Genomic DNA, 13,045 nt, shown 5'->3' with positions numbered 1-13,045 from the left:
CAGTTCCATCCACGTAGTTGCAAATGGCAAGATTTCATTCTTTTTGATTGCCAAGTAATACTCCATTATATATATGTGTGTGTGTGTATATATATATATATATATATATATATATATATATATATATACCACATCTTCTTTATCCATTCATCCATTGATGGACATTTGGGCTCTTTCCATACTTTGGCCATTGTTGATAGTGCTGCTATAAACATTGGGGTGCATGTGCCCCTTCGAAACAGCATACCTGTATCCCTTGGATAAATACCTAGTGGTGCAATTGCTGGGTCGTAGGGTAGTTCTATTTTTAGTTTTTTGAGGAACATCCACACTGTTTTCCAGAGTGGCTGCACCAGCTTCCATTCACACCAACAATGCAAAAGAGATCCTCTTTCTCCACATCCTTGCCAACATCTATTGTTGCCTGAGTTGTTAATGTTAGCCATTCTGACAGGTGTAAGGTGGGTCTCATTGTGGTTTTGATTTGTATTTCCCTGATGAGTGATGCTGAGCATTTTTTCATGTGTCTGTTGGCCATCTGAATGTCTCCTTTGGAAAAGTGTCTATTCATGTCTTTTGCCCATTTCTTCACTGGATTATTTGTTTTTAGAGTTTTGAGTTTGATAAGTTCTTTATAGATTTTGGATACTAGCCCTTTATCTGATATATTGTTTGCAAATACCTTATCCCATTCTGTTGGTTGCCTTTTAGTTTTGCTGATTGTTTCCTTTGCTGTGCAGAAGTTTTTTATTTTGATGAGATCCCAGTAGTTCATTTTTGCTTTTGTTTTCATTGCCTCTGGAGATGTGTTTAGTAAGAAGTTGCATCAGTGAAAATCAAAGAGGTTTTTTCCAGCTTTATCCTCAAGGATTTTGAAGGCTTCCTGTCTTACGTTTAGGTCTTTCATCCATTTTGAGTTTACTCTTGTGTATGCTGTAAGAAAGTGGTCCAGGTTCATTCTTCTGCATGTCGCTGTCCAGTTTTCCCAGCACCACTTGCTGAAGAGACTGTCTTTATTCTATTGGATATTCTTTCCTGCTTTGTCAAAGATTAGTTGGCCATACGTTTGTGAGTCCATTTCTGGGTTCTCTATTCTGTACCATTGATCTGACTGTCTGTTCTTGTGCCAGTACCATACTGTCTTGATGATTACAGCTTTGTAGTATACCTTGAAGTCTGGCATTGTGATGCCTCCTGCTTTGGTTTTCTTTTTCAAGATTGCTTTGGCTATTCAGGGTCTTTTCTGGTTCCATACAAAATTTAGGATTATTTGTTCTAGCTCTGTGAAGAATGCTGGTGTTACTTTGATAGGGATTGCATTGAATATGTAGATTGCTTTGGGTAGTATCGACATCTTAACAATATTTGTTCTTCCTATCCAGGAGGATGGAATCTTTTTCCATTTTTTTGGTGTCTTCTTCAATTCCTTTCATAAGCTTTCTATAGTTTTCAGTGTATAGATTTTTCACCTCTTTGCTTAGATATATTCCTAGGTATTTTATGGTTTTTTGTGCAACTGTAAATGGGATCAATTCCTTGATTTCTCTCTCTGTTGCTTCGTTGTTGGTGTATAGGAATGCAACTGATTTCTGTGCATTGATTTTATATCCTGCCACTTTGCTGAATTCATGAATCAATTCTAGCAGTTTTTTGGTGGAATCTTTTAGGTTTTCCACATAGAGTATCATGTCATCTGCAAAGAGTGAAAGTTTGACCTCCTACTGACTGATTTGGATGCCTTTTATTTCTTTGTGTTGTCTGACTGCAGAGGCTAAGACTTCTACTACTATGTTGAATAACAGTGGCAAGAGTGGACATCCCTGTCTTGTTCCTGACCTTAGGGGGAAAGCTCTCAGTTTTTCCCCATTGAGGATAATATTAGCATTGGGTTGTTCATATATGGCTTTTATGATCTCGAGGTATGATCCTTCTATCCCTACTTTCTTGAGGGTTTTGTCAAGAAAGGATGCTGTATTTTGTCAAATGCTTTCTCTGCATCTATTGAGAGGATCACGTGGTTCTTTTCCTTTTTTTATTGATGTGATGAATCACGTTAATTGTTTTGCAGATACTGAACCAGCCCTGAATCCCAGGTATAAATCCCACTTGGTCATGGTGAATAATTTTTTTACTGTATTGTTGGATCTGGTTGGCTAATATCTTGTTGAGGATTTTTGCCTCCATGTTCATCAGGGAAATTGGTCTATAGTTCTCCTTTTTAGTGGGGTCTCTGTCTGGTTTTGGAATCAAGGTAATGCTAGCTTCATAGAGTTTGGAAGTTTTCCTTCCATTTCTATTTTTTTGGAACAGCTTCAAGAGAATAGGTGTTCACTCTTCCTTAAATGTTTAGTAGAATTCCCCTGGAAAGCCATCTGGCTCTGGACTCTCGGTTTTTGGGAGATTTTTGATTACTAATTACATTTCCTTACTGGTTATGGGTCTGTTCAAACTTTCTATTTCTTCCTGTTTCAGTTTTAGTAGTGTATATGTTTCTAGGAATTAGTCCATTTCTTCCAGATTGCCCATTTTATTGGCATATAATTGCTCATAATATTCTCTTATTATTATTTTTATTTTGGCTGTGTTGGTTGTGATCTCTCCTCTTTCATTCTTGATTTTATTTGTCTGGGTCCTTTCCTTTTTCTTTTTGATCAAGCTGGCTAGTGCTTTATCAATTTTGTTAATTCCTGCAAAGAACCAACTTCTGGTTTCATTGATCTGTTCTAATGTTTTTTTGGTTTTGATAGCATTAATTTCTGCTCTAAACTTTATTATTTCCTGTCTTCTGCTGGTTTTAGGTTTTATTTGCTGTTCTTTTTCCAGCTCCTTAAGGCATAAGGTTAGGTTGTGTATCTGAGATCTTTCTTCCTTCTTTAGGAAGGCCTGGATTGCTATATACTTTCCTCTTATGACTGCCTTTGCTGCATCCCAGAGGTTTTGGGTTGTGGTGTTATCATTTTCATTGACTTCCATATACTTTTTAATTTCCTCTTTAACTGGTTGGTTAGCCCATTCATTCTTTAGGAGGATGTTCTCCAGTCTCCAAGTATTTTTTACCTTTCCAAATTTTTTCTTGTGGTTGATTTCGAGTTTCATAGTGTTGTGGTCTGAAAATATGCACGGTATGATCTCGATCTTTTTGTACTTATTTAGGGCTGAATTGTGTCCCAGTATATGGTCCATTCTGGAGAACATTCCATGTGCACTGGAGAAGAATGTATATTCCGCTGCTTTAGGATGAAATGTTCTGAATGTATCTGTTAAGTTCATCTGGTCCAGTATGGTCTCTCAAAGCCATTGTTTCCTTGTTGATTTTTTGATTAGATGATCTGTCCATTTCTGTGAGTGGGGTGTCGAAGTCTCCTACTATTATGGTATTACTATCAATGAGTTTCTTTATGTTTGTGATTAATTGATTTATATATTTGGGTGATTCCACAGTTGACGCATAAGTGTTTGCAATTGTTAGGTCTTCTTGGTGGATAGACCCCTTGATTATGATATAATGCCCTTCTTCATCTCTTGATACAGTCTTTATTTTAAAGTCTAGATTGCCTGATATAAGTATGGGTACTCCGGCTTTCTTTTATTCACCATTAGCGTGATGGTTCTTCATCCCCTTACTTTCAAGCTGAAGGTGTCTTTAGGTCTAAAGTGGGTCTCTTATAAACAGCATATATATGGATCTTGTTTTCTTATCCATTCTGTTACCCTATATCTTTTTTTTCAAAAAATTTTTTTAACCTTTATTTATTTTTGAGACAGAGAGAGACAGAGCATGAACGGGGGAGGGTCAGAGAGAGGGAGACATAGAATCTGAAACAGGCTCCAGGCTCCGAGCCGTCAGCACAGAGCCCGACGCGGGGCTCGAACTCACGGACCGTGAGATCACAACCTGAGCCGAAGTCGGCCGCTTAACTGACTGAGCCACCCAGGTGCCCCTACCCTATATCTTTTGATTGGAGCATTGAGTCCATTGATGTTTAGAGTGAGTATGGAAAGATATGAATTTATTGCCATTATGTTGCTTGTAGAGTTGGAGTTTGTGGTGGCGTTCTCTGGTCCCAGTCTTTGTTGCTTTTGGTATGTATGTATGTATGTATGTACATATTTATATTTTCATCTTTTCTCCTCTCAGAGAGTCCCCCTTAACATTTCTTGCAGGGCTGGTTTAGTGGTCACAAACTCCTTTAATTTTTGTTTGGGAGACTTTTTATCTTTCCTTCCATTTTGAATGACAGCTTTGATGGATAAAGAATTCTTTGCTGCACATTTTTCTGATTCAGCACATTGAATATATCCTGCCTCTCCTTTCTGGCCTGCCAGGTTTCTGTGGATGGGTCTGCTGCAAACCTGATCTGTCTTCCCTTGTAGGTTAAGGACTTTTTCCCCCTTAAGTCCCTTAAGGACTTCCTTTCCCTTTTCTCTCCTTGCCTGAGTATTTTGTGAAATTGACTATGATATGCCTTGTCGATGGTCAGTTTTTGTTGCATCTAATGAGAGACCTCTGTGCCTCCTGGATTTTGATGTCTCTGTCTTTCCCCAGGTTAAGCAAGTTTTCCAGTATGATTTGCTCACATAACCCTTCTACCCCTTTTCCTCTCTTCCTCTTCTGGGACCCCTAGGATTCTGATGTTGTTCCTTTTTTAATGAGTCATTGATTTCTCTAATTCTTAAATCATGCTCTTTTGCCTTAATCTTCATCTTTTATTCTGCTTCATTAGTCTCCATAAGTTTGTCCTCTATATTGCTGATTCTCTGTTCTGCCTCATCCATCCTTGCCGCCGTTGCATCCATTTGAGATTGCAGCTCAGTTATAGCATTTTAAAAATTTCATTCTGACTAGTTTTTACTCTTTTTTATCTCCGCAGAAAGGGATTCTAATCTATTTTCGACTCCAGCTAGTATTCTTATTATCGTGATTCTAAATTCTGGTTCAGACATCTTGCTTGTATCCGTGTTGGTTAAGTCCCTGGCTGTCGTTTCTTCCTGCTCTTTCTTTTGGGGTGAAGTCCTTTGTTTCGTCATTTTGAAGGGAGAAAAGGAATTAATGAGGTAGAAAAAATTAAAATTAAAAAATTAAAATTAAAAAATATTAAAATTAGAAAGGTAAACACACACACACACACACACACACACACAAAATCGAATAAATTATCCTAGATCCTAGGTGTGTTTTGGTCTGGGTTTTCAAAGTGGCTTGATAGATTAGAGAAAAAAGGGGGAAAGACGAAGTTGTTTGAAAATTTGGAAAAATGATTACACTGAAGTAGACTAAAATGAAGTGATGGAAGTAAAATAGAATTTGAAAAAAATTTACACAAAAGTAAAGAATATGGTAGAAAAAACTAAAGAAAAATATCTTAATAAAAATTAAAAATAAAAATGAATTTTTTTCTCTTTCTATATTCAAGAAAAAGAAATGAAAAAGAGAAAAAAGAAAAAAAATAAAATATTTTGAAAATTTGAAAAAATGAATACACTGAAGTAGACTAAAATAAAATGATGGAAGTAAAATAGAATTTGAAAAAATTTACACAAAAGTGAAAAAAATAGTAAAAAATTAAAGAAAAATATTTTAAATAAAAATTGAAAATAAAAATGAATGTTTTCTCTTTCTGTATTCAAGAAAAAGAAATGAAAAAGAGAAAAAAAAGAAAGAAAATTGAATAGATGGACATGTTAACAGACTGAAATATGACTGAAATTACTTCATTTTCCCCTAATGTCAGACTATGAAGGACTTTATAGTCCATAAACTAATCAGGTGGTGAGACTTCTGTTCTTGAAGAGTGTGGTTGGCCCAGTTGGGTGGGGCTTAGTGTTAAGTTTCCATTCTCCACTAGATGGCGCTGCTAGCCTGCTGGGGTGGATTGTTGTGGGGGTTGTAGGTGCATATGCGCATGCACAGAAGCCGTGAAAATGGTGTCACCTGGCCACCCAGTCTCTAGTAACAGTACTCTGTTCTCCCTGATCAGCAATCATGCACCCGCCCTTTGTCTTCAGCTTTCCTCCACTCCCTGCTTTTACACTGTCTGTGACCAAGTCCCAGGTAGTACCTCTCTCCTGAGTTTTGTCTCAGATGCAGCTGTTTTCCCCAGCCCCTTACTTCTGAGGGACTGCGGCTTTGATGCATTCCACCCCTCTGCAGAGGGTCTTACTAAGCAATTGCCGAATGCCAGCAGCACCCAGGAATGTTCACGGGACCGTGCTGCTGCCAATGCCCAGAGACTGTGGCCAGGTGCCAGCCCACCCCACAAAAGTTTGTGAGATAGTGTAGCAGCAGTGTTTCAGACATTATGGAAAATCACAACACACATCTGGCACCAGCCTTCACCCTTAATGACCTTCTTCCAGCACCAGCAAGTGTGGCCATTTTCTGGGGTCTGCTGGGCCCAGGTGGCCTCACAGCCTCTACCAAATGTCCTTCCAGCAGTGGAACCACTTCTCCCCGTGTGGTCCGAGAACCTCCTGGAGCCCACTCTGCTCCTGGGAATTTACCCTTCCCACCAGAGCACCACCAGGTATTGAGCTGCAGAGTTGCAGACTCTGTGCTCCCTTTGTTTACAGTCTTAATGGAATTTAAACCCTCTCCTTTCTCTTTTATCCTTTCTCCCTTTTTAGTTCAGTCCCTGTGGCTGTTTCCAATTTTCCACTTTCTCTCTCCAGCTGCTTTTGGGGAGGGGGTGTTTTCCCATATTTTCCCTCCATCTCCGTCCTCTCTCTGCCTGCAAAAGCAGCTCCCTGCCCTCTGTGGCTTCTCTCTCCCCAAGTTCACCTCTCTGCGCTGTGTACCTGCTGAATTCTGTGGTTCAGGTTGTGCAGATTGTTGTGTTAATCCTCAGATCAGCTTTCTAGGTGTGCAGGATGGTTTAGTGTTGGTCTGGCTGTATTTCTTGGACACGAGACACACAAAAAACTTCCATGCTGTTCTGCCATCTTGGCTTCCTCCTCTCTTCTTTTTTTAATGTAGGTACATTTTGCTATAAACTCCCCTCTTAGAACTGCTTTTGCTGCATCCCATTAGTTGTTTTTCATTTGTCTCAAAATTATTTTTATTTCTTCTTTGACCCATTAGTTGTTCAGTTGTTGTTCAGTTGAAACATGTTGTTCAATTTCCACATATTTATGAATTTTTCAGCTTTCCTCCAATATTGATTTCTAGTTTGTGGTCAGAAAAGACACTTGATATGATTTTAGTGTTCTTAAATTTGTTAAGAACTGTTTTATGAAAGCCTAACAAATGATCTCTCATAGAGAATGTTCCATGTATAGTTGAGAAAAATATGTATTCTGGTGCTTGTTGGGTAGAATATTTTGTATATGTCTGTTAGGTATATTTGGTCTAAAGTATAGTTTAAGTCCATTATTTATTTAAAAAAATTTTTTTTACATTTTATTTATTTTGAGAGAGATACAGACAGATAACAAATGGGGGAGGGGCAGAGAGAGGGAGACACAGAATCAGAAGCAGGCTGCAGGCTCCAGTCTTCAAGCTGTCAGCACAGAGCCCGACATGGGGCTCAAACTCACAAACTGTTAGATCATGACCTGAACCTAAGTTGGACACTCAACCGACTGAGCCACTCAGGTGCCACTCAAGTCCATTATTTCTTTATTGATTTTCTATCTGGATAATCTATCCACTGTTGAAATGGGGTATTGATGTCCCCCACTATTGTTGCACTGCTGTCTATTTCTGCCTTCAGATTTGTTAATAATTGTTGAATATGTTTATGTGCTCTAATATTGGGTGCATATATATTTTAACTGTTTTAGCCTCTTCATGAACTGACTCCTTTATCATTATACAATAACCTTGTTTGTCTCTTGTTAGAGGTTTTGACTTAAAGTCAATTTTATTTGATACAGGCATAGCTACCCTTGCTTTCTTTTGGTTTCCACTTGCATGGAATACCTTTTTAAATCCCTTCACTTTCAGTCTATATGTGTCCTTAAAGCTTATGTGAGTCTCTTGCAGGCAGAAAATAGTTGAATTTTTAAATGCATTCAGCCATTTATGTCTTTTAGTTGAAGAATTTAAACCATTTACATTTAGAGTAATTATTGATAGGTAAAGACTTCCAGTTGAAATTTTGTTGTTTTCTGATTGTTTTATAGTTCTTTTTTTTCTTTCTTCCTCCCTTACTGTCTTTCTTTATGAATTGATTACTTTTGTAGTGTTAGCCTTAATTCTTTTGTCTTTATCTTTTGTATTTATTATAGGTTTTGCTTTGTGATTGCCATGAGACTTTCATAATACATCTAAGAGTTATAACAATCTATATTAAGCTGATAATAATTTAACTTCAATTGCTTAACAAAGTTCTACACATTTACTTTCCAGAGATAAAGGTAGAGAGAGATGATGATGAGTTGATGAGGGGACAAGGGGCAGCCCTCTTACTCTACCTTTTGTGGGCTAGTCTTCTAGCCCACAATTTCTATTTTTCTCAGTTACTGCACTCAATGTATGTTGTTACCCAGAAACACAAACACAAATGCAAATCCCAATATAAGAAACTTGAATTTTAAAAACAACTACTTTTATTTTCTTTACATTTAAAGACCCAGGGGATTTATATAGTGTGTCATGCAGCCAGCTTTCCAAAAAGCCACTTCAGATATTTGTCTATCTCTTTAAAACTTCTCTCTTTAAGCATCGATAAAATTTCTCCTTTCACCCAGTCCCTTTACCGTCTTTATGCTTCCTTTTCAGCTCTGCCCCCTCCACTTTGCCACTCTGCTTGATATCTTACCTCCTATACTCAGCCCTGGCTGTGGAATCTTGTCTACCTTACCAAAGATCTTCCCTAATAGGAAACAGCCTTTTGAAATTCTGGAAAAAAATTCTTTACTTCATGAAACACATAAGTATTAGTTTAGAATCTAACTTAACTGCTAGATTAGAAGCTCCATGTGAACTAGCATTTTGTTTACTCATTATTCTATATCCATCATCTAACATAATATAGAGCACATAGTTAAATCCAATTAATATTTGTTAAATAAATGAATGTTTAGACTTTCCTAGTGTGCAGTGGAAGAAGAGCTATGGAAGGATCATGGCCAGGATAGAATAGGAAAAAAGGGGCAAAGGCAAGGGGAAGGCAAGGGGCTGAGAATACAGTATTGGAAAACCTAAATAGTATCCTTTAGTCAAGCTGGAGAACCTCTATTTTCTGACCCATCCCCTTCTCATCTTCCTGGAGATCCATTCATCAATTGGACTGTGAACATAGCAAGACAAAGAAATCTTCCAGATTCTCAAACATAAGTAGCTTTTCCCTGCTAGGTTCCACTCAATCTTTCACTGATTACTACTGCTGTTGTCTGTCAACAGCTTCCTGTGGAAAAAAGTATTTACAGAACCTGATAGGGATTTTCCATCTGAAATCATAAGAATTAAATTTTTTTTAATGTTTCTTTATTTTTGAGAGAGAGAGAGAGAATGAGCAGGGGAGGGGCAGAGGGAGAGGGAGACACAAAATCCAAAGCAGGCTCCAGGCTCTGAGCTGTCAGCACAGAACCCAACACAGGGCTCAAACTCATGAACCACAAGATCACGACTTGAGCTGAAGTCAGACACTTAAGTTACTGAGCTACCCAGGAGCCCCTGAAATCATAAGAATTAAAAGGGCTTTGTCTATTTTCTTTTTTTCCCCAGATAAATGTTTGTTTTATTGAATAACTGATCTGTGTAACTGCTGAGACCACTATGTAGAGACAAAAGAGAATGAGTTTTATTTCTTGGTCTCTTCCTCCTTCGACAGAGTCTTGATGATTTCCTCCTCGGCCTGGAGCTGCTCCTCACTGTGCTTCCATGCTTCCTAGGTATTAGATAGGCAGGCCTCAGCCTGGTCAGCCAGAAGCTTCTTGTGAGCCTTGTCTGCCTTCAGCTTGTGGATGTGTTCCATGAGAATCTGCTTGTTTTTGAACACATTACCCTTCATTTTCAAGTACAGACTGTGATACACGTGACAGTCAATCTTCTTAGATTCACAGTATCTTTCAAGCAGCTGGTGCAGAATTCTCATCCTCTTCATCAGGTTACCTTCTCAGGCATTGGAGCTTGGGCAGTACCTCTTCTCTAACCAATGCTCATATGCCTGCCTTTCTGGTGGGCCAAAGCATTTTTCTCGCACCAAGCCCAGGGATGGGCAGTCACAGTCTTCCAGATGATCAGCCCATCTTGGATCAGTTTCTGGATCTGCTGACAGGAGTTGGCATTGGCGATTTCATTGGTTTCATTGGGGTCCAACCAGACCTCCATTTTGTCACAGCAGAAGACACTGAAAGCAAGCCTCTTCTGAAGTCTGAGCATGCTCGTGGCTGCAGCCACAGTGGCAAACAGAAAGCAAAAGGGCTTTGTATTTCAAGAGAGCCCTTTAGACAGAAAGAGGGCAGATGTTCAAGGCATTTGTGTGTCAAAACGAGTACTCATGGCTTTGTCCTTATTGAGGTCTTTTGAATCTAAGTGCATGGAGAAGGGATTCTGGGTTTTTCTTGTTGGAAAACATATGGAAATAATTGGTGATATTCAATGTCATCTAAGTGTCAGAAAGAAAAAAAATGAAAAATATTCCATGTATGGAATTCTGTTTTCTAGAAGGCATGGTTTAGTTTTATTTTTTGTTTTTATCTGTTACAAGAAAAGAAGATACATTTTTCTGTGCTTTGACATTTAGTTTGACAAATACAATAATCAGAATTTGGTTTTCAGTCAATTCAGCTTAATTTGTATCTTAAAAGTCAAAATTGGCTTAGAAAAAGTCATCATTCTCAACATATCCTCAAATAATAAGCACAAACATATGGGGAAGCCACCAATAATTTCTTTTTTCAAAATCTTACCCCTTCATTACTACCAGTACCAGTAAGAAATAGAACAAATGACCTAACAGAGAACACAATTTTATAGAGTTGTATCCAGTTTGCGTGGTGAGAAGGGGTAGTTTCCCTGCATTCCCAACTATATACATTCCAGAATTAATTAGTAATAATAGAAGTATTCTCCTGAAACTAACACATATCTTTTAACCAACTTTTCTATGTGAGAAACATGTCTTTCTCTTTCACAATCAGAGCACAAAGTCTTAATACTCAAGCAGTGTCTATTATTATGCTCAGAATAAACCTCATTTAATTTAATGAATATTAAAAAACACTTCTACCTACATGGGATTAATAAGACGTGATATAAGAGGAAGAAAAAGGGGAAAAACTATGGAATACAGGAAGAAATGTACAGTTAAATGTCAGTTTAACACGTACAGAGAAATAATGGGTTATGTTTGAACCACTGAAGGAATTTGGCGGTTAAATATCTATAGAATATATTAACAGACTAGTCCATGTGATACCTGACCCCAATTCTTCTCAGACATCCTAATACCTCAAACAAGCTCTCAGATATTCAAGCATATTCTCTAAATCTTAACTAGCCTCACATATTAGTGGAAGGAAGCACCTGCCTGACTATATGGGGAAAATATTAAGTTAGGGTATATGACATTGCATCATTGCCTACTCCCCCTCATACACGAGTTTGCATTAGGATCAGCCTGTTGTGACATGAAACACTTGGCTGTAATGCATAATAGTGAAAAGACTAAATGTTTCCCAAGTGAAGTTCACATAGCATGACTGTTATTACAAAGCCTAAGCAAATAACTTTGGTAAGTAATATGTCTATGGAATAAATAACTATTGGAAAAACATTTCTGGGTTTATTAACTGAGCTAATGGAGTAATATATTATGGAACCTCAGGAATCTAAATTTATTTTAAAACTATATACTGCAGATGGCTAAATGGTGGCCACAAAAAAAGATATGTCTATGTCCCAAACCCTATAAGCTATGATATTAACTTTTTTGGAAAAAGGGTCTTTGCAAATGTAATTAAGGATCTTGAGAAGATACTTTTAGATTATGCAGGTGGGTCTTAAATCCAATAACAAGTGTACTTATAAGAGACACAAAGAGAAGAAATAAATACATAGAGGAAAAGACAATCTGAAGACAGAATCAGTGATGCAGCCACAGTCTATGAATGCAGACAGCCACCAGAATTTGGAAGAGGCAAAGAACAATTCTCTCCTAGACACCCAGAGAAAGCAGAGCCCTGACAGTGTTTGAACTTATGGTCTGAAGAACTGTAAGAGAATAAATTTCTGTTGTTTTAAACTACCCAGCTTGTGGTGATTTGCTATGGCAGCCCCAGGAAACTCATACAGCCATCTAGATTACTGTGTATTTTAAACTCGTATGGAGAGTGAATTCCAGCTATAGAGAAAACTGCTGGACATATCCTCAGGATATATGACTTCTTATAATTCAGGTTCCACCCAGAACTAAACGTGTGACCTTGAACAAGAACATTAGCCTTCCTGTTACTCAATTTCTTTATGTGCAGTTGGTCTAGATGATCTTAAAGCTGCCTTCCAAATCTAACTTCTACATTTCTGTTAATAACTGACAGTAGAAAACTGAATAAGGAGAAACACAGCCAGCATTTTGTAAACAGTCTCACACATACACACCAGATCTCAAATACACATACATATACACACACACATTCTTATAAACAAGCTTTTGAATTTGTGTTATAAGGAGAGAGGGAGAAAAAAACAAGATTAGCTATAATTGCTCTCATTTATATGCCAAATGTTGTTTTATGTAATCCTTATGATAAACTTGCTGTTGTAGCAGTCTGGGTCCAATCAGGAGATAGAAAGAGCACAGTGGTTTAAACAGGGGAAGTTAATATAAAGGATAATTAAACTAAGATAAAAGAATAACTGTAAGATCAGAAGAAACTCTGTATAGTATTCCAAAGCTGAGGGAGAGTACCCAAGGAAGGACAAACTTGAAGGAGGATTGGACCTTGTTGGAGAAGATGTGGTTTAGTCACATGACAGCAGAACAGTTTGCTAATTTGGCCAGCTGGAGTAGGTCTGGAGTTGCCAGGCAAACAGCAGACCATCTTCCAGAGTGCTGGCAGAAAGAAGGCTCTCAGCAACTGGCCAGGGTGTGCAATGGGA

The 13,045-nt window shown here is 38.0% G+C and overlaps 1 long non-coding RNA gene and 1 pseudogene across 1 annotated transcript in view; one reads left to right on the top strand and one right to left on the bottom strand.

Annotated features, from left to right (window-relative positions):
* LOC131514432 (uncharacterized) overlaps positions 1 to 13,045 on the top strand; it is a 96,356-nt gene that overhangs the window by 35,584 nt on the left and 47,727 nt on the right. The window lies entirely within an intron of this gene.
* On the bottom strand, positions 9,664 to 10,339 carry LOC131514429 (large ribosomal subunit protein eL19-like; annotated as a pseudogene).

The sequence above is a fragment of the Neofelis nebulosa genome, chromosome 6 (assembly GCF_028018385.1).
Source record: "Neofelis nebulosa isolate mNeoNeb1 chromosome 6, mNeoNeb1.pri, whole genome shotgun sequence".
Lineage (NCBI taxonomy): Eukaryota > Metazoa > Chordata > Mammalia > Carnivora > Felidae > Neofelis > Neofelis nebulosa.
Note: the sequence above shows the minus strand (reverse complement) of the source record. Positions and strands in the feature narration are given on the sequence as shown.